Source organism: Elephas maximus, chromosome 10, assembly GCF_024166365.1.
Source record: "Elephas maximus indicus isolate mEleMax1 chromosome 10, mEleMax1 primary haplotype, whole genome shotgun sequence".
Lineage (NCBI taxonomy): Eukaryota > Metazoa > Chordata > Mammalia > Proboscidea > Elephantidae > Elephas > Elephas maximus.
In genome coordinates this window covers 48,685,595-48,706,390 of record NC_064828.1, presented here as the reverse complement: position 1 = coordinate 48,706,390, position 20,796 = coordinate 48,685,595, and the positions used below count along the sequence as shown (strand labels likewise).

At 37.3% G+C, this 20,796-nt stretch overlaps 1 long non-coding RNA gene across 1 annotated transcript; it reads right to left on the bottom strand.

The window, feature by feature from the left end:
* Positions 1-572: 572 nt before the first annotated feature.
* LOC126083859 (uncharacterized) lies at positions 573-17,085 on the bottom strand. The gene is made up of 4 exons (XR_007518883.1): positions 17,021-17,085; positions 9,234-9,462; positions 8,364-8,412; positions 573-838 (listed from the first exon to the last, which is right to left on the bottom strand). It is a non-coding gene; the product is annotated as an uncharacterized LOC126083859 (long non-coding RNA).
* Positions 17,086-20,796: the final 3,711 nt, after the last annotated feature.

Sequence of the window (20,796 nt, the reverse complement as noted above, 5' to 3'; positions counted from 1 at the left end):
ACAAACATACCCATCGCAGACTAGGGTTTATTAGTGTTCACACTAACCAATTTGACAAACACTTATTGAGGCCCCTACAATGTGTTAGGCACTAGGACTATGCTGTTTGGGGAATACAAAGATGAATATAATAGCCTGTATCTTAAAGAAAGGACCCTGGATAGCACAAATGGTTTGGGCTCTATTATTAACCTAAAGGTTAGTGATTCAAACTCACCCAGCAGTGCGTGGAAGAAAGACCTGGTGATCTGCTTCTAGAAAGACTACAGCCAAGGAAACCCTATGGAGTAGTTCTACTGTGTAACACATGGGGTCAGAATTGGCTTGATGGCAACAAGCTTGGGTGTTTTTATTTTATCTTAAAGAAATTTATAATCTAATAAATGAGATAAAATACGTATATGAACGACTCTAATAAAACTCTAAACATGACTTAAGACTATAAATAAGCGCTCAGGGAGTTCAGATTGCTTCTATCGTTGTTAGGTGCTGCCAAGTCAGTTCCAACTCATAGCGACCCTACTCACCACAGAACAAAACACTGCCTGGTCCTGTACTATACTTACAATTGTTGTTATGCTTAACTCCACTGTTGCAGCCACTGTGTCAATCCAGCTTGTTGAGGGTCTTCCTCTTTTCCGCTGACCCTCTGTACTTTACCGAGCATGATGTCCTTTTCCAGGGACTGACCCCTCCTGGCAATATGCATCTTGTCAGATTGCTTCTAGGCTCTGGAAATTCCTCAGGGAGGTAATGACGTTTGAGCCAAAATCAGAAGAATGGGCAGGATTTGGTAAAGAGCTTAGGGAATTCTCCTTTTGTATCCTTATGTTCTCATCTGTAAAATAGGAATGATAATAGTTCTTACTGGCTACTTTGCTGCAATATTTAGAGGATCAATTCAACTTTATGGATAGTTCACCAGAAGTGATAGCTGCTTCTCAATTGTATAATTAAGGAAAAAAAGTACAATTGCTACTCCCTATTGTTAACTCATCTTTATGTTCCCAGGGTCACTTTTCAAAGCACATCAGGGTGATAAAGTATAAGCCTGATGGTAGAAACGTTACCTTTTGTAATCCCCACAAAACTGTACTGTAAGGATAAATGTGCTGTGTACCTGTGTATAAATCTCTGGTTAAATGTACATTGGTTGCTACCTAAGGGGAACTCTTTTTCCATGAGTAAAGTGTTAAGAATGTGTCATTCTCTTGGCTTAGTCAACAAAACACCTCTCACATATGTTTTGACTTTTCTGGTCTTTAAGTTCTCTGCCCCAGTCTTCTCCAAAGGTGCAAGAGCGTTCTGGACTCACTTGAAAGAACAGCCCAGAAGTGGGGCCAGGTTATAAAGAGTCCATAATGGCAGGCCCTGGAGTCTGGATTCTCTCTGGAGAGCAGGAGAGAGCTACGAAGTACTTTTGAGCAAAGTAATGTGAATACAGCATCACTTTGGGAAAATTACTCTGATGGTGGTTTGTGTAACGGAACAGCAGAGGGAAGGCTTTGACACCCAGAGGTGAGCTGGAAGAAATGTGTAGTACTCTAGAGGTGAAGTGATAAGGTGACTGGATCTTTGTCAATATCCTAAATAGTTCTCCTAGAGTGCTAATATTTGACTTTTTCCTATTTAAAAACTGTGACCACTATATCCAGGAGAGCTCAATCCTACTTACCAGTTTGGATATGTCAAGTTTATTAGATTTTATGATAAATGGCTGATGACACTATTAGGAGATGAAGGAAAAAATGTAAATTTGGAATGTAGGAAAAAAAATGAGATTATCAATGCATTTTGAAAAGATTTCAATTACGATTAGTAGTTTTTCCCCCAAATATAGTCTGGACTGAGTTGTAGTAGCATAGTAAGTAATAAAGAAGATAGGTTTTAGGATCAGACAAATGTGGCTCTCACATTAACTGAGAGCATGATTCTGGGCAAGTGTATCAGTCGGTTATGGCTGCAATAATGCTGTGTAACAAATAACTCTCAGATTTCAGTGGTTTATGACAATAAGCATTTATTTCTAACTCATTAAGTCTGTGGGAAGGCTGTGTTTCTGCTGGGCTCAGCTCGGATTGGTTTGGCTTGTTTCCAGGCTACAAATTAGGTTTAGGTATACTCCATTTATTCTCCTTGGAATGATAGCTATGCAGACAGGTTCTTTTCACGGTGAAAAGCAGAAGCACAAGAAAGAAACCAAATATATTCTGCCTACTATAGCGGGAGGTATTGAAAAGTTACACGGCAGAGGAAGAGAGTGAAGAATTGGGAGTGACAACCCAATCTACCTAATCTGTAAAGCAGGTCTTTGCTCAAGAATGACACTTTTAGCAAGGCTTTCCCTCACCATCCTATGTATAACAGTGAACTCTACACCTCCCACATGGCACTTGTTGCCCTTTTGTTTTATTTTTCTTCACACTATTCGTCACCATCTATAATGCTATATACTTACTTATTTGGTTATTGTCTTTCTCATCCCAGTAGAACATAAACTTCATTTGGTCAGGAACCTTAAAAAAAATCTCATTCATTCACTGATCAATCCTCAGCACCTTAAGGTGCCCTCTCCCCCCACAAAAAAAGTTGCCGACGAGTAGATTCCAACTCATGGAGACCCCATGTGTACAGAGTACAACTGCTGCATAGGGTTTTCATGGCTGTGACCTTTCAGAAGCAGATCACCAGGCTTTTCTTTTGAGGTGCCTCTAGGTGGGTTTAAACCACCAATCTTTTGGTTAGTAGCCCAGTGCTTAACTGCTTGAGTCATCCAGGGACTCCTACCCTACACATAGTAAACCAAATCAAACCTGTTGCTGTCGAGTCAATTCTGACTCATAGAGACCCTATAGAACAGAGTAGAATTCCCCCATAGGGTTTCCAAAGCTGTAATCTTTACGGAAACAGACTGCCACGGTGAGTGCCACGTCTTTCTCCCACAAAGCAGCTGGTGGGTTTGAACCACCAAGCACTTAACCACTGCACCACCAGGGCTCTTTCTAGCCACTAAAAAGAAATATCGTTGAGGTAATATTCTTGGCATCTTACATATATTAACTCATCTTATGCTGACCGGTGATCATTAATAACGACAATAATAAATTAAAATATAAATAATTAATAATAACACTCCCTCCTCTCCAGATATGGAAACTGAGGCACAGAGAAGTTAAGTGCAACCAGGCCATCATTGGAGACAGGATTTGACCCAGTCCACTTCACCATTCTCCTCACCTCCAGAGCACTAATTCCAGTTAACGTGTTAAAAAACATTTGTTGATACTAGTTAGGGTGATTAGAATCCCAAAATAGTCACATTTCAATAATGAAATCTTAAAAATCAAATAACTTTCAAATATCAGGTCAATTTTTTAAAGGGTAATATTTCAGACAGGAGGTGGGGAGAATTATTTTTTTAAGAAAAAAAATTGATTGGTGTTTCTCAAATAAGCAGTGGCCTGTTTGTCCTGCTTATGGGTACCCAGCAATATGCACTGAATTAAATGAGGTATAATAACTACGAAATGTACAATTAATGCACGCTCTTGGTTGCTAGGAATTATGTTAATGTAGCTGGATGTTACTTCAACCAGTCTCAGTGAGAATTATTAAAAAATAATAATAATAATACACTTAAAAACATACCTTAAGAGCTAAATTGGAATAGAAACTTTGTAAGATGTATTGGAATAGAAACTCAGATACTTGGTGAAATAGAGAAATAGGACTTGCTAATTATAAGATTATACCATGAACTGAGTACTGTTAAAGTAGTAGAACCCAACTCTAATTGGTTCATGTAAAACAGAGAGGAGAAAGAACTTATCCTACATCTCCCATTATAAAATATAAGGCTTTCTTGGGCCCTGCCTGAGTATTTTGCACATCTTTGGATCAATCATCAAGTTTAGGGAAGAGGAACATGTAAGATGCCAACAGTGCCCATTTGGTTACGGTCTAGAGTTTGGGGAGAAATGGTCTCTACAAAAGTAGATGGGCAGGTAGCCCTGACACGTCACAGTAAGAATGCTATACACCAGGCAACCATCTTAATTTGTGTCTATATGGCATAGTGGTTAAAAGCTACAGATGCTAACCAAAAGGTCGGCAGTTTGAATCCACCAGGAACTGTTGGAAACTCTATGGGGCAGTTCTAGTCTGTCCTATAGGGTTGCTATGAGTCAGAATCGACTTGACGGCAATAGGTTTACATGATAAAAAACCAACCAAACCCATTGCCGTCGAATCAGACTCATAGTGACCCTATAGGACAGAGTAGAACTACCCCATAGGGTTTCCAAGGAGCACCTGGCAGATTCAAACCGCCAGCCTTTCTGTTAGCACCCAACCTCTTAACCACTATACCACCAGGGTTTTGCATTGCTAGGGTAAAACATAAATACTTAACTGAAAGTATTCCAAAGTAGGGATGTCTTGGCTCTCTGTTAGATGTAGAATATGATTAGCTAATCTCTCCCACTTTTTTCAAGTTTAATGATTATGGTTATAGTACTCTACTTGGAAAAGAGTTAAAGCCTAACAATATTTCCAAGATCACTTACTATCCCTAATTGTCTATTTAAGGAAAGTATACATTGCTTTGCTATCAATGCAAAACATAATAATTAATTTTTTTAGTCCTTCTCTGGCTCTCATGAATCTTCTTGGATTAGCCTGGGAAAGAATAAAAAAGGCTTGGAATAATTATTGTGTGAGGCATGGTAGGAAATATGTACCAAAGGATTTCTAAGTCATGGTGAAGGCCAACTGAAATTGGATGGCTAAAATTGGAAGCAGGCCAAGTGTAACGGCCTTTTCACTGTTTAAATAAATTCACCATATTAAAGACACAGTACTAATTAATACATATATACAAGCATATATATAAGTATGTATGTCTATATACATTTATATATATACATACCACTAGCCTTTGAGTTGATTCTGACTCACGGCGACCCATGTGTGTCAGAGTAGAACTGTGCTCCATGAAGTTTGCAACCGCTGATTTTTTGGAAGTAGATCACTAGGCATTTCTTCAGAGGTGCCTATGGGTGAACTTGAACCTCCAACCTTTCAGTTAGCAGCCCAGATTATTAACCGTTTGTCCTACCCAGAGACTAAATGTATACCAGACCTCTTTAAAAGTATAACATTTAAATGTACACCAGAACTATTTCCACTGTTTCTAAATTATGGCCCCAATACCATGGATATTCACACTGTGCTGTCAGGTACTGCAAATTTAGCATTCAGTATATAGATCCTGTTCATACTGAAACTCTAATGTCTACTGAAGCCACTTGTTTATTAATCAGGTAATGGCTGATCGATTTACTACTTAGACTGAAATATCTTGTTTTATTCGCAATTTAATATTTTAAACTAAACTCTTAACTTTTGCTTTAAAAAAAATCTCACCCTAGAGGGAAGACAATAAAGAATTTCATAATAAAGGTGTTTTCTGTCTTTATCAAAAGTGTCTTGAAAACTTTAATTAAAATTATACGTGTTCATTGATCCAGCATTTTCACTACCAGGAATAAGCAAATAATCACAGACTTTGATCAAATTTAGCTACAAGGGTGTTCATTATAGTGTGGTTTATCTTCGCAAAAATTGGAAGTAAGCTAAATGTGCTATAATAGGAAATTTTAAAATGAAGTACGGCATACCCATGCACTAGAATATTGTATAATCATTAAAAATGATGTTGAAGAAGATTAAATAATAATATGGAAATATATTCTAAATATTTCATAAGATTTGTTTAAAATACTGTTATTAAATGGTATAATCCCACTATTTAAAATGAACATATATATAAATATATATAAGTGGATAAGAATAAGTATGATACATATCAAAATATTAATATCTGAATCTAGATAGTAGAATTATGGTTTATTTTCTTTTCATATCTTATATGCATTTCCTACATCTTCTGTAATAAACAAATATTATATTTATATAAAAAGGAAATAAATTATTATTCATAATTGAAACTTCAGGTATTACAAACACTTGAACATTATTCAGCTAATGTTATAAAGAAACGATTGCCATTAGCAGATTCCCTGTCTTCATTTGTAGTGATTTCTCTGTGACTTCTCATACTATCATGGAGCCCTGGTGGTGTAGTGGGTAAAGTGCTCAGCTGCTAACCAAAAGGTCGCTCTGTGGGAGAAGGATGTTGGAGTCTGCTTCCGTAAAGATTTACAGCCTTGGAAACTCTATGGGGCAGTTCTACTCTGTCTCATAGGGTCGCTATGAGTAGGAATTCCCTGGACGATAATGGGTTTGGGCTTAATACTATCTCACAATTTTATTTTGGGCTTTATCAAAATCCATGGACATATACGATTTAAACAAAAATTAACATAAATATACAAAAGAGCTAATAGGGACTTTACTTTTGTGATAAGATGGTCAGCACCTTGGGGATAGGCACTGTGTCCTCTATTTTAGATTCACTGCCGGGCTTTGCACAGAGCTTTGCTCCTCCCAGTGCTCACACATCTATTGACTTATTCAATGTTGAAAGTAGTGGGGGCTAATTGTCGTCAACACCCTACAGGTTTTGCCATGCGACATATAAGAACTGCCAAAATGAGAATGTAAAGCTGCCTCTGGGAATCAGAATTAAGGACACACTGCTTTTGTTTTAAGGAGCCCTAGTGGCACAGTGGTTAAGTTGCTAACCAAAAGGTCAGAGGCTCGAACCCAGTCTGGTACTGTAAAGATTTACAGCCTTGGAAACCCTACAGAGCAGTTCTTCTCTGTCCTATAGGGCCACCTTGAGTTGAAATCGACTTGATGGCAGTGGGTTTGGTTTTGGTTTTGGCCTTTGCTTTGCTAGTTCAAAATTAGATAAAGAAAACAGGGTTGATCCAGAATGCAATGTGTGTAAAGAGTTTACATTCACCATGTCGTAGGTGGTATTTTGTAATAAGATTTTTAATAGGTTCTCCTTTTTGATCTCATCTGCTATGATCCAGTGTGACTACAATAGATTGGATAAACTGTAAATCTCCTAGACCAATATAGCGGTGCACAACAATTGTCATCATTTTAAAGTGAAATCCTTTTTGCTTAGCCCATTGTCCAACTGTCTTTCAACTATAGACATATTTTATAAATGAAATTGATTTCTCATCTGTTGGATATGCACAGGAGTTCTTACCTCAAGGCGTGCTTTTACTCTCCCTATCACTTAGGTAATTCGGCTCACCCACACAAGTTCAAGGAAAGCACTGTGAACATAACAAGTCTTCATCCAAGTCCAGCGTATTTTGTTCACCTAGTTTACTGCCTTACCATCTGCCCTTCACTTCTGGAGGACTTTGAATAAAGCAGAAGCCAAAGTAAATGCAGATACCCTACTGCTATCTATTTAACTTTCATTAAGTGAGTTGGTGCCTTCTCAAAACCAGCCCATCATCTAAGAGTATTTACATAAGACTCTTTGCATTATATTCCAACCTCTGCAACACTGGTATTAACTACTGACATCTGCCAAGTCTGACTGGTAAGTGCTTTACAGTATCAATTCATCCCAAGCAAAAAGCATTTCTGAGTGCTGCAGTGCTCTTGTTAATGCCAATAAGAAGTATCAGGGCTCATATGACACCTAGCAGAAATTAGTATCCACATTCAAAGAAAAGTCTTTGTTATTTCCCAGAGTATTATGTGGACTTTATTGAGATGACTGCATCTGACACCTGCTGTAATATAAAATGCAGCTATAATTAGCCAACTGATGCTCACTGCAGTTTAGGTCGAATCCCTTCTGTGGGAATTATGCTTTAAAATATTCAGAACTCCAAGTGGCTCTCATTACATTTAATTTTAACTTAGAATTAGGTGGTCTAGAAAAAAAAATTTAGGATTGTAATAGCCCCCTGCTGAATGCCACACAGCAACGTGAAAACCCATGGGTTTTTTTTCTCCCCCTCTAAATAAAAAAAATGAGAACAGCAGACTACACTACAGCCTTCAATTGAAGTCTGGCTTTGCTTAATTGTACTTTTTGCACTCATCAGTCTCTCCTCTTCAGAGCAAGCTACAAAAATTGCCTGAATAGCCAAAGAAAAGTTTCCCACAGTCACTGGCTACAGAAAAACACTATTGTCCTTCCTCACAGTTTGATGGACAACATTTCTATAAATGGGTAGCCAGCCTGTCAATGGTACCCTTGCTGAAAAGGCAAAAGAAGAGAACAGATTCTGCCAATATCTGACAAAGCATGTTAACACATAATCAGGCATTCACTAGTCAGGCAGCTGCCCCTGGGACCTTCATCACACAGGTGCCTTTAAGCCATTTCCTATTCACAGATAAAGGAAACAAGCAGGAGATACCTGGGAAAGGAGCAGTCTATTATGGCTTGCCAAATGTCCATCTTCTGGGCTGCATGTGTAAAAGTAGAAAAAAGAAAAATTGTAGTTTCAACTGAGAAATTATGAAACAGGCTAACACAAAACTTATAATTTCAGCAGTTTTCCCCCCTTTCCTTTTCTCTGTTTTTTCTGGGGGTGGATTTCTGTGTGTGTGTGTGTGTGTGTGTGTGTGTGTGTGATGTTCGTATGGCATAGTAGCATTCATATTGCATACAAAGGTCATGTTTTTCTTAATGGCTTGCCAAATGCATTTGCCCAAGGCGCCTTCACACACTAAGGCTGAAATAAACACATATGTGGTACAACTGAGTCACAAAGAATTTACTCTGTGACCTTAAGTGACTGTTCCTACACATACACACACACCATTTCAAGGTCTCTGATCAATAATGCCAAAGTGTTGATGACTCTCCAGGAAAGCAGAAACTCCAGATTGTTAGGAGCCACCAAAACAAATACTTCTAGAGAATAATTACCATTGTTCATTTCTTCTTAATTGCTGAGACTGAGAACATTGTCTCCATACTGTGTTGATCCACCCAGTCAGAGGAAATATCAGACCTCAATATTCTGTTAAACTAATGACCCCATTAGTATATGTATGTGGTGCAAATGGTTAACGAGTTTGACTGCTAACTGAAATGTTGGAGGTTTGATATCCATCCAGAGATGCCTCAGAAGAAAGGCTTGGCAATATACTTCAAAAAAAATTGGCCATTTGCAAATCCTATGGAGCACAGTTCTACTCTGACACACATATTATATAACTATATTTTGCATACCCATTTATGTCTGTTCTATGGATATTTCCAATTAAAATTTAATGATTACTATTTTTATCTTGGGGTTCATCACGAGTCGGAATCGACTTGACGGCAGTAGGTTTGGTTTGGTTTTATCTTGGGGTTGCGGGTCTCTGGATAATGCAAAGTGTTAAGTGCTCAACTACTAGCCAAAATGTTGACGGTTCAAACCCATCCAGAGGTGTCGCAGAAGACAGGCTTGTATGATCAGCTTCCAAAAGGTTGCAGTTTTGAAAATCCCATGGAACAGTTCTACTCTGCAACACATGGGATCACCATGAATTAGAACTGACTCAACAGCAACTAATAATAACAACAACATCTTAAGGTTATTAAATACAAATTTCTATTTTATTTCTTCGTTTTCATTTTACTCATTGCCATCTGCCAGATCTTCTGTGTTCAAAGAGTGGAAGAGATATGAGAAAAGAACAGGGAAAACAATTTGGGGAAGTGATTAAATCCTCAGGGATCTTAAATTGACTAAAAATCATCCTGGGGATACAATTTGAAGATCAACACACTCATAACTATAAATTTTAACCTAAAAGGCAAGGTAATATAAAACTAATGGGGAACAACAAAATCAACACAGTACTCTAAATCAAATGCCATGAGTTAAAGTACTACTTTTTCAACTTCATAAGTACTACTTACTTTGTTTAGCTTCCTCATCTGTAAAATGGACGTGCAATGCCCACCACAGTTTTTGAGTGTAGTCACCATTGAAAATTTCTGCCCTTGGGTTAGGGAGGCAGAATATCTGCTAAGGGGAACAAAGCCTACCAAGAATCATGAAAAATTTAGAAATATAACACTGTATTCTCTGACTTGAACTTTATTTTCTTCTTTTTTTCTGTTTCTATAATCAAATAAAAATAAAATTATGAGATTGACTTTACTTAGTAAATCAGGATTTATTAATTTTATAATCCTTACAAATTTAAGGAGCCCTGTGGCACAGAGGTTAAGAGGTATGGCTGCTAACCAAAAGCTCAGCAGTTCAAATCCACCAGCCACTCCTTGGAAACCCTATGGGGCAGTTCTAATCTCTCCTATAGGGTGGCTATAGGGTTGCTATAAGTTGGAATCGATTCAATGGCAATGGGTTTGTTTTTTTTGTTTGTTTACAAATATAAATACATTAGGAACTTTTTCTTAACTTTAATTCAATTCAATAACATACAGTAATTGCCCAGATATAATCAGTGCCATTATTGCTACTATGCCTATTATTTGCTAGGTGCTTTTTTTTTTTTTTATCGTTTAATATTCACAACAATTCTTAGGGGATACAATTATTACCCCCTTTTTACAGATGAGAAAACTGAGGCTCTGAAAGGTAGACTGATTTAACTAGGCCTTTTTTTGAACTGGCTCTTCCTAGATCAGTCATGGCCGAGGAAGTGACACCGAAACAGACCCGAGTTTTTAGAAGTTGAGTGAGCCAGTAACCTGAATGGGACAAATTATAGGTTGAAGCCCTGGTAGAAACTTAATCTCCCTATTAGAAAACAACAGCGGCATACGCGTTGCACAGTAACCAAATCTCTTGCCTGTCGGATTTTGTGCAGAGTCGGGAAGGCACTGCCTGGTTGAGAGATGGCAGCCAACTGCACCACCCTGAATGTGCGTCGCTCTCCACAGTCCTGGCAATAATCCAGTCTCATACATCAGGCTCCTGAAAGGGTTCACTACATCTCTTCGGAGTGTCCCATTCCAGGGCTTCGACGGTAATTTTTCCTGTCTGGTTACCCTCCCGGGTCACCCAAATTGTAAGAATTCCAGTCTGTTCTGGTTTCACTTCACTGGCCACGACTGAACTGATTCAAACTAATTTGGAGCCCTGGATTTAACCTTCTCTCCTTCCCTTGTCTCCAGGTAAAATAATTAAAACTTTTTTCAATAGCTGAAATAGGACTTTATTTTTCTTAACTATTTCTAGAGAAAGCGTTTTCATCAGTGATCAAATTTATACTTGAAAATTTTCATTCAAACACTGAATTTACCTTGAAGACATGACCTATGTCCCCAACCAAACCAAAGCTCCAAAAGAGCTAAAAAGAATTCTGTCTTCAGCTTCCTCAAGATTTTTTTGTGCGTGTGTGTGGTAAAATACAGCCTCTTAGAATTTCTTCTTTAGGTGTATCCTAAAAGCTACTACAACTTAAAACACTTTTTTTATTCTGGCTTTGGTTGAATCCACATTTTCTCACAGTTGCCATCAATTCAAATGTAAACTTTTCAGCCTGGTGTTCAAATTCATAGAAAACTCACCTTGATGTGCTGCTTCAACCTCAACTCCCACTCTTTAGTCCAGTTGAGAAAATCTCAACTTACTCATTCCCATTTCTGGCCTCTTAGTTGCTGGTTTTCTAACTAGAAATTCCCTCTTTGCTTCTATCAATCTAAGCCTAATATGTCATATCCGTTTAATGGCATACCTTCTACAAGAAAATTTTCTTAACTAACTCCACTCAGCACTGAACTTTCACTTTATTTTATATGCCTTTATTAGCCCTTTCATTAACTACATTGTTTCTCCTGAAAAAAAAAATTTTTTTTTTTGACGGCACATGTTTTCAGTATTGGAGTGCATGCTTACTAATTGAGTGTGTTTAAATTTTTGGTTGGAAATATGGATTTTGAGAAATATGATCTGGTAATACAAGCTACCAATGAGGTGAGTGGCACTCTGGCACCACCGATCTGTGATATAATAATATACCAATGAGAGCTAGATAAGTAACTTATTGCAGGCACCTTTCTATTACGTTACATGGGGAATCTCTAGTTTTCCAAATATGATGCAGAAAAACCAAAACAAACCCATCAGGCTCCCTAACTATCATGCAGGAAAGCCATAATTACGCTTGTAGACCTTATCACAGAAATAAAGGGGAAAAAAATGCAAAGGTTTACACATCCAGGAAGCATCACCTAATAGAATGCTCAACCTACACAACAATGAGGCCACAATTCTGATCTGCTGAACTTCTTGCATTTCAAAAGGGATCTGCTTTGACACTAAATGCATTAGAACCAGAATAATGCCTTACTTCTGAGGTCCAGAGGCATAAGACGTGGCTGGCATACCGTTTATACCAACAGTAATGAAAGAGTTAGTTCATTTTGTGGCTTACATGCTTTACTTGATTGATGGTCTGCCTCATCCTCAATTATTTTATGGAGCCAATACCTATATTCTCCACCAAATTATAGCCCCCTTGGGTGCAAAACAAAGACCATGAATCCATAAAGAAATGGGTGAAGAGTAAAACAGTTGATTCTAATGCTCCATATAATATTCCTTCATACTTAGCCTTTTAAGAAAATGATTTATCATCTGTTGGTATCTTTATATTCCACAAATAGAAAAGGAAGGAATTCTCACTCAAATCTGGCTTGGACAGAGAATGAATTAGAATTGCCCTTGCCAATCTTTTCTAGGTGGCTGTGGAAGTTCTTAATTCTATCCACTATTCTGGTTTTTCTCCTGGGCACATGAGGAGATTACCCTTCTTGACCCTGTTTCCTGTTAGCATAGCCATTAGATTCGTTTAGTCGATTAATGTGATCAGAAGTGGCAAATATTACTTCTAGCTAGAAACTTTAACAGTGTGCTATTTGCCATTTTACTTTTTTCTTGTCACAGTAATTGTGGACGCATGGAGATAGAGCTCCCTCCTTAGCTAGGATCCCTAAATGAGGATAATGTAGAGCAGATTTCCACCCAACTCATGATGGACATGCAACAGGAGCAAGAAAAAAACTTATCTTGTTTTAAGCCACTAAGGTTTATTACTGCAGCATACCCTATCCTATCCTGACATACATCTTACCAATGTCAGGATGAAACTCAGAATGCCAAGATCTGAGAATGCTGAAAAACAGAATGGCTGGCTAAATTAAAGCGTCTTCAACTACAGTCCAGAAGTATATGCAGAAGCTCATCTCCTAAACTGGTGGGTGAAGAATCATGCTCAATACATCCTTCAAACATGTTCTTGTTGAGTTGTTCGCAATTTATTTTATTTCTTCTCTATAGTTTCCATTGTCTCTTCAAACTCTTCATATTATTTTGAAATTTTGATCATAGGCTATACTAAAATCTTAACCATCACAAAATTTAGTGGTAGATTTCCATAACTTCTGCATATAATATTTCTGATTGAACATTAAAATATCATTTGTGTCCTTGTAGGTACAGCTGCTAAGTTATATGCTATTTTTCACATTATTTTGCTGTTGGTATTGTTCAGGGAGTCAAGATAAGAAACCACAAATCTTGCCTTACTAATCTACTAAAGAGCTGCTTTCACCTAGTTACGGCATAGACACACATTGTTTTCTTGTGTTTCAAAAAAGGAACATACATGTAAAGTCTCAAATATGAAATGTGAGAACTACTGAGTATGTTTATTTTGTTCTTTTTTATATCCCAACATGCTGATGGCTACATTCCCCTATGACTACATTCTTCACCACACACAAGTACTATATAGTTATGAATAATGAAATGATTAAAAAGCATCGTGAAAGAATGGCACAGGCAACTGTTTTTATTTCTCACTCTTGAGGACTTGTTGCAATATTTCCTGTTCCATATTAAGTTTGAGAGCTTCTGAGAAGTATTCTTAGAATTCTGATCTTTTGGAAAGAATGATTCAATTAGAGCTTTTTTTTTTTTTTTAATCATGATGATTACTTTGTGAAAATCATCTTACATGGCTAAGATGCTGCACTTACGTTGTACTTAGATGCAGCATTTCATTTTAACAAATTCCAAGAACCATCTATGACTTTATTATTGTACCTGCTTTTTACAAGTTCTTTCTCAAGAACCTCTTCATTCTCAGTTGAAATGGGGAGGCTGTTTGATAGAATATAGTGATACCAGCACATGACAAAATGAGGAAGACAGAACCATTTGAAAGCAAACCAGAAATCCCCATTTGTAATCTTAAGTAATCCACTTAAGACTGGTTGAGAAACCAGTCTTTCAGAGATACCCGGCAACTCCCTTGAAGATTTATTGGAGAAAAATTGAATCTTTAGTAACTCATATCACATTAAGACATTAGCTTCCTTCCACAATAGAGGGAGGGAGCTAAAGCTACATCGCCATCACCATTTCTCACTGTATCTTCCTAGTTAAAGACCAAGGCTAGGCAAAGTTTTGATAACTTCATTCGTTTGAGTGGTAAGACATGATTAGAAATGGATTTTTAAAGATAAATTGTTTATTAGAGTGATTATATGAAAAAAAGTTTGTTTTGTAAAAAGAGAACTTTATATATTTTTTCCTGTTACCACTCCCATTTAAGATATTCAGTTTATCATGGTCATTCAACCAGTATTTATTGAATCCTGACTATGTTAGGGAAATGAAACCCATGGTGATACATGGGAAGTACAAGGCAGGTTAGGATATGTGTCATAGAAGCAGCACAGACAATACTGGCTCTCTTAGGGAAGCTTCCAGTTGAGAAGGTTGGGTGGAAGTGGTGAGTCTCAAGATGAGCCTGAAGGAACAGGTGATTTTTCGGCTGGTGTAGATGAGGGCAATAAAACAAAGGTCAGAATGTATGGAGGCAATATGATTGATGGCAAGAAAATGAATATACTCATAGAAATAAGATGCTTAGAGTCAGCAGGGTCTGATAAAGTTGTTGTTGTAAGTGGTGATGGTTGTGTGAGGGTGGGTGTATTAAGTTATAGTGAAGATGTCCCCCTTTGAGAGAGATGAATCAAGTTCAGAGGAAGTAGAAAGAGATGGCATGAGTTTAGCCTTGGAAATGAAAAATACCTCTTCCTTTGAGTTAGGAACCATCCTACTTTACTAAGAAAGAGCATCTGAGAAGGTCACAACATCTATTCTGTGCTTCTTTACTTTCCTTCTCTTCTACCTAAAGCATTTTACCTCTAGACCTGTGTTTTCACTAATACACTCATTCACCTCAACATTTGTTGAGCACCTACTATATGCCAGGAACTGTGCTGGGTGTTGTGGGTAAAAAGATCAATCAGCTACATCAGTTTTTTTTGCATCCTGTTGCCTTTCACAGTGCCTGGCACCTGGTTGATATGCAATAATGATTGGCTGCTTTAAGGTAGAGACAAAGGAAAATTTGAAAGCACAAACCAGTTGTCTGTGAATTTCTCAGGAAAGCAGGATGGTTATTATTTGGTGAGAATGGAAAGGGTAAGTAGTGAATTGAATGTGTGAGCAGAGAGAGCTTTGAAGCACCTGCTAAGGGAAGTGTGCTGGGGAATAAATGGGAGATCAATATCAAGAACATCAACCAGCAAGGCGAACCCAGTTGGAGGACAGATTAATTTTGTAGGAGGCCAGGGGTACGTGTGGTATATAGCTTTCTCTAAAAATTCTAACGAAGTTCTCTATAGTACAGGAAAAGGATCAGGGGAAACAGACAGGGATAGAGGGGTGATTAAAGGTGATGATGGACATGGTGGAAAGCTAGGGGTTCAATAAATGCAAAATGGAGTTTCACATTTCGCCAAAGGCAAGACCTCACTCCCCCAAATAATTTGGTGTTACATGGTATTTCCCTCATATTCTTAACCCGTAAAAATGAATTATGTATTTTAAACTGTTCTGTTCTAAAAGTATATTCCAACATGACTTCTGATGCAGTTGTGTCATTAGTAAACCTGTTTTAGAACTTGTATTTATGTCAGAATGTACACAGAAGTGTCTTCTCGTGGTAAATCCCTATGCTAAAGGGTCATAAAATTAAACAAAGGTTAAATTCAAGATATTATAAGAGTAATATTAAAGAAATGAATATTATTTGCTTTTTTCATTGTGAGATTTTGGAAATCTCATACCATAAACCTGATAAATTTCTTTTTTGAATAAAATGGGAGATCTTTCCAGAGGACATTAAACCTACACAAATAAAAGACCATCCTCCACTGATTCAGCTACTGTCATTTTCATTTATGCTGTTCGTCATCTAGTCAGAATTTACATATTCCATGTATCTGCATATTTGAAAGGACTGTAAGAAAATATGGTAAATGGCATTAGCTTATTCAAAAATTTGTGATTGAATACACGACGATGCTAAAACTCTTCATGGCAGAATTAGTATCTTTTATTTTAAACCAATTTTATGACACCTGGCGTTTCCTCAGTTTAGATTCCTAGCTTTATAGGAAAGGAGCTAACTCTAGTTGTTCTCGATTCCTATCTCTAGGAAGCCGGGTGCCGTTGAGTCGATTCTGACTCATAGCTGTTATATAGTGTTATACAGTGGTCAGGAAAATACCACTCAAAAGTACAAGAACCCAAAAGCTCTTCAAGCATACGAATTATCTTCTTTTTTGGGAAAACCTAAAATTCCCAGGATAGGACTGGACTCAGACACTGAAATACTTGTGAGACTAGATTCTGTGCAACCCAAGAGCGGGACTGTGTCTGACTTGTTCACAGTCGAGTCTCCATTGCCTCCCTAAGAGTCAGATACATAATTGGTGTGAGGAGGAAGGAAGGCAGGAGATCCAGAGACAGCCTCAATTGTAAATAACAACATTCTCTCAGGCAGTACCTTGAAAGGGTCAGGCACTGAACAAAACATCTGCATTTTAACAACTGCCTTAAAAATGGCACGTGTTATTAAACACCAAAGAACTTTTGAAACTACTCACATTAAAAAAATTTAGAAAATTACATTCAAATTGTGGGTAATTTACATGTGAAATCACTTGCAGTTAATGTGTTACTTAATAGGCATACATTTGTTCACGTAAATTTTGGTATTTTCTTTGCCCATGATTTAACTAACTCACCTTTTAGAGAAAACTGCTGTAAAACTGTATTTTTTTTTTTTTTTTGGAGGGGATGATGATGCTGTCTGGGTATAAAAATAAGAAGTAAAATCGACTTAAAAGGTTTATTATCATCACTGCAATAGTTCAAAACCAATAACATAGCAAAGACTATACAGACTATTATCTTCAGGGAGATTTTCCAAGAGTTTTGGAGCCCCATTTGTACTGATGAAAATAAATTAGATGAAATTGGGTGAAAACAGAGCTCTCCATGTGCGTGTTCAAAAGATGACTTATATTATCCTTCGGTTATTAATAATAATAATTTATTTTACTATTTTAGTTTACAGTTTACAACATGCTTTCACATACTCTGTCTCAATTGGTTGGAACAAGTTGTAAGTTAAGTCAGGCAACTAACACTAACTAGTCCGTTGATTCTTCCCCCCACCCCATTTCATTGATTATTCAAACAATTCATAGTCATTGTAGAAAATTAAAATACAGAAAAAGATGACTCTCAACTACACACGGTTAATATTTTTTTCTGAATCTCCTTTTTTTTCTATGTATTATTCAAGTATTTAATACAGTGGTTAAGTGACTGGCTGCTAACAAAAGGTTGGCAGTTCAAATCCACCAGCCGTTCCTTGGAAACATTATGGGGCAGTTCTACTCTGTCCTACAGGGTTGCTATGAGTCGGAATGGACTTGAAGGCAGTGGGTTTTTTTTTTTTTTAATATAGTTTATTATACCTTTCTCTTTTGGCATTATAATAAACATTTTCACATTTAATAACTCCATAAGATACTACTAATATTTAAATTATATATAAATAGAAAGATATCTTGGACATCTTTATAATTTTTTTGCAGGCAGATCACCAGGCCTTTCTTCTGAGGCATCCCTGGGTGGACTCAAACTGCCAACCTTTCAGTTAGCAGTGGAGGACATTAACTGTTTGCTCCACTCAGGGATTCCAGAATCTCTACTTAGAGACCATTAAAAATGGGAGAAGAAAAAATTGGGAGAAGGAACAACTGTGTCACATGTACTTCTCCTTTGTTTCTAAAGTAATAGAAGTGGTGAGGTTGGAAATATGGATTAGGGCCAAAGTAACAAAAATAGCCAAACTTGGAAAAAGTGGTAAAAATCGTAGGTTTAATGGGCTTCGTAGTTCAATTCATACATAGGAGACTAATGAGCACACCAGCCCAAAAGCAAAGATCAGAAGACAGGAAGGGACAGGAAAACTGGACAAAAGGAAACAGGGAACCTAGGACAGAGAAGAGGAGAGAGTTGACACATTGTGGGGTTGGCAACCAATGTCACAAAACAATTTGTGTATTAACTTTAATTAGAAACTAATTTTCTCTATAAAATTTCACCTAAAGCATTGTTAAAAAAAATAGGTTTATTAAAGTAATGCTGAGAAATTTTTTATATTCTCTAATTTCATACTTGGAGAAAAAATGAAAGTTTTCAAGGATTTTATTCTACTTGGATCAATAATCAAATCCATAGGAGGAGCAGTTAAGAAATCAAACAATGTATTGCACTGGGCAAATCTGCTTCGAAAGACCTCTTTAAAGCTCTAGATAAAAAATACATCACATGGATGACTAAGGTGCACCTGAACCAAGCCATGGTCCTTTCAGTTGCCTCACAAGCATGCAAAAGCTGGACAAGAAAAAAAAAAAAACAGAAGAATTGATGCTTTTGAAATGTGGTGTTGGCAAAGATGTTGAATATACCACGGACTTCCAGGGAAGAACGAACAGATCAGTCTTAGAAGAAATACAACCAGAATGAGGTGAGGATGGCAAGACTTTGTTTTGCTTACTTTGGACACGTCTTCAAGGAAGGCCAATCACTAGAAAAGAGCATTATGTTTGGTAAAGTAGAGGGTCAGCGAAAATGAGGAAAACTCTTTGTGGGACAGATTGACACAAGAACCTCAACAATGGACTCAAAAGACAATAAAAAATAAAGGGACCACAGGGAGTTTGGTCAAGCAGGACTTGAAAATATGTGCTGAGCGTATACAGGTTAGTGTTTGGAAATCAGGTTGGAATGGCAACATGGTGATGTCAGAAATACCAGAGGCCAAACTTGTCTGGGCTAAGCTGAGAAACTGTACCTAGGATATCCACGCAGGGCTTTGCACCAGTTCATTCTGGTTCAAGCCCCCTTACTGATAATTTGCATTTCTAACAAGTTCCCTGCTGAGAATTTGCATTTCTACCCCTAGATATACTGAATCAGAATCAACATTTTAACAAGATCCCCAGGTCATTCTTATATATAACTTCCTGGGAATTTGTTAGAGATGCGAATTCTCAGCAGGGGTTCAAAGTCCTGAACCCATGTTTGTTAAGGTATTACAGTCTCTAGGAGCTAATACATTTTACTCACAAAAGATGTTTGAGACCAAGAAAATCACAGGATGGTTAATTAAGCCAGTGGACTTGAAAGTAAGTACTTCTGTGTGTATTATTTCACTATAAGATTTCCAAATACTTCTTTAAAAATATGGAGCTATATTCATGCCACAAAAAGGATACCAAAAAAAAAAAAAACCCAGTGCTGTTGAGTCGATTCCGACTCATAGCAACCCTATATGGGCATTAAAAATGTGAAGATTAAAATGTGTATATTTAAGTAATCTGCAGATTCAAAGATGCAAAGGTAAGTAAAAAAAATCCACACTTTTAGAGAAAAGTGAACCTATACTTCCTTGACTGAATTGTCAGTCAGTTCATCAGTACCAGTGCTCTGCCCCGCTGATATTCACCATTAGTTGTGGTAATGGGGGAGACCACCAGGGGCCTAGCATGTGGAGATAAAATATGCTGAGTTGTTAGGTTATGTTTAAGGAAAGAAGATCAAGAAAATATGCTCTGTAAGAGTGAAGATACCCACTTATGTGCTGTGTTGTGTAAGATATGGAGAGAATGGGGTTGCTTATGGTGACATTTGCCTGTACTAGAAAGGGGCTGGTGAGGTCTGAAATTGAGCCTGTTTTTTTTTTTTTTTTTTTCTTCAACGTAGGAGGTCACATCAGGACAAGGGTAAAGTACCATGTTAGCAGTGTAGGGTTCTCACATAAACCTATTTATATGGCTCTAATGTCTTCTGGGCATTCTCAGGGATATCTACAGCCTCAGTCAATGATTTCAGGAAATGGCAGGGCAGGGAGCTTACCACTTTTACTACTTGATAGAAGGACCTCTTTTCTAAGTAGTCATTTACATGCATCCAAAGAGATAATGTACATATTCGGTTGTTGTTGTTCGTTGCCATGGATTCGATTCTGACTCCTGGTGACCCACGTGTGCAGAGTAGAACTGCTCTATAGAGTTTTCAAGGCTGTTGACCTTTCGGAAACAGATCACCAGGCATATTTTCTGAGGCACTTCAGAATATAGATGAAAAGCAAATTAAGGAACTGGAAGATGGAACTGAAGACAGTTCCCAGAACATAGCATCGAGATACAAAAAGGTAGAAAACATTTATTAAAAAAAAATGTCAAGGACATTTAGGATATATATTTTCAGGAGAAAAGAATAAACAAAATGGTATGTGGGCAATATCTTAAGAGAAAATGACTGACAATTTCCCAGAAATAAAACAGCCCGTGTCTTCAGATTAAAAATGTTTCTCAAACGCTGAGAAGATTAAAAATGTCAATATTTAAACTCACGATGAAACTTGTGAAAAATAAAGAAATCATTAAGCTTCCATACAGAATACACAAAATTCTATAAAGAATGAGAAAATATTGCCATCAGA